The sequence below is a fragment of the Galendromus occidentalis genome, unplaced genomic scaffold, assembly GCF_000255335.2.
Source record: "Galendromus occidentalis unplaced genomic scaffold, Mocc_1.1 scf7180000076471, whole genome shotgun sequence".
NCBI classification, from domain to species: domain Eukaryota; kingdom Metazoa; phylum Arthropoda; class Arachnida; order Mesostigmata; family Phytoseiidae; genus Galendromus; species Galendromus occidentalis.
Genome location: NW_003804460.1, coordinates 653 through 2,500, shown reverse-complemented (window position 1 = coordinate 2,500; position 1,848 = coordinate 653). Strand labels below are relative to the sequence as shown.

Below are 1,848 nucleotides of genomic sequence, written 5' to 3'. Positions count from 1 at the left end.
TGATGAAATTTACCACCAACTTTAAGTTGTACTCTCAAACAACTAGACTCGTAAGAGCTCCGATTCAACCAACAGACACAACCAGACAGGCTTTTCACCTTCTTTGAGAACTCACTCGATAATATTTAGGCTGTGCGTCAGTTCAACACGGAGTTCCTTTACACCTCATCTCTTATTGTACAAAACATAAGAATTGGCAATAGGCTTTATTCCAGTTCACTCGCAGCTACTACGGAAATCTCTTTTGATTTCTTTTCCTCCGCTTATTGATATGCTTAAGTTCAGCGGGTCGTCACACTTGATTTCAGATACACAGCACAGTTGTCACAATATCACTCACGTGAATATTGAGAATTTATACTATTGCATAACTTCGCCAGCGAGGGCCGCAGCAATAGTAAATACGTATGATACGGATTATATACTGAAACAAATGTAGCACAGAGACAGAGTTTCTGTGCTGAAATTTTCATTCAAAAACACAATGCTCACAAAATTTCACAACTCACATCAATTTCCACAAATTACTATGTTTTTCATCGTTTGAAGGACTAAGTGATCCCCCATATTGAGTCTTGAGTTTTTTCTTCTCAATAGCACAGACATCTTCCGAACGAAGAGAAGGTTTTATCACCCGCGAGGGCGACGCGCACAACACACGAAGAGAGTGGACGGTAACACGACAATAGAGCAGTGTGCCACAACTCGCGGGAAGCTGCGATACGTATGAATACACACTAGTTTTTCATGCCTCTCACACACCACATCTCTCCTGGAACGCGGGAGTAATGCGTGTGTGATAGAGCATCTTACGGGTACCGTTGAACTCTGTCACAGAGCAACGGATTTTGATATCAGTAATGATCCTTCCGCAGGTTCACCTACGGAAACCTTGTTACGACTTTTACTTCCTCTAAATGATCAAGTTTGATCTTCATTGCAAACATTACACATACAAAGTACGTGCACATCTACTCAGATGATCTCACTAAACCATTCAATCGGTAGTAGCGACGGGCGGTGTGTACAAAGGGCAGGGACGTAATCAGTACTAGCTGATGACTAGCACTTACTGGGAATTCCTCGTTCAAGGGGCACAATTGCAATCCCCTATCCCCATTAAGAAAAACATTCAAAGATTACTAACCTTATTAAAGGCTAGAGAACTCATTTTGTCTCTCAATGTAGCGCGCGTGCGGCCCCGAACATCTAAGGGCATCACAGACCTGTTATTGCTCTGTTTCAAAGCGTTAAACACGCTTGATCCCATTAAGAAACACCACAGAAGACGAGATTCTGTGTGTTATTTAATAGGCTAGAGTCTCGTTCGTTATCGGAATTAACCAGACAAATCACTCCACCAACTAAGAACGGCCATGCACCACCATCCACCAAATCAAGAAAGAGCTATCAATCTGTCAATCCTTCTAGTGTCAGGACCAGGTAAGTTTTCCCGTGTTGAGTCAAATTAAGCCGCAGGCTCCACTCCTGGTGGTGCCCTTCCGTCAATTCCTTTAAGTTTCAGCTTTGCAACCATACTTCCCCCATAACCCTACTTTGGTTTCCCGTGGCCTCTCACTCAGTCATATAAAGAACATGAGCAAATTGCTAGTTGGCATAGTTTATGGTTAGAACTAGGGCGGTATCTGATCGCCTTCGAACCTCTAACTTTCGTTCTTGATCAATGAAAACATTCTTGGCAAATGCTTTCGCAGTAGTTCGTCTTGCTGTGGTCTAAGAATTTCACCTCTCTCACAACAATACGAATGCCCCCAACAGTTCCTTTCAATCATTTTATCGTTCAAAAACCAACAAATAGAACAACAACATATTCCATCATTCCATGCA

At 42.4% G+C, this 1,848-nt stretch overlaps 1 non-coding gene across 1 annotated transcript in view; it reads right to left on the bottom strand.

Moving 5' to 3' along the window:
• The window catches only part of LOC114828590 (large subunit ribosomal RNA), a 3,544-nt gene extending 3,232 nt beyond the window's left edge, over nucleotides 1–312 (bottom strand). The window contains exon 1 of the ribosomal RNA XR_003777147.1: nucleotides 1–312. This exon is cut by the window's left edge and continues 3,232 nt beyond it. This is a non-coding gene — a ribosomal RNA (large subunit ribosomal RNA).
• Between the last annotated feature and the right edge of the window lie 1,536 nt (nucleotides 313–1,848).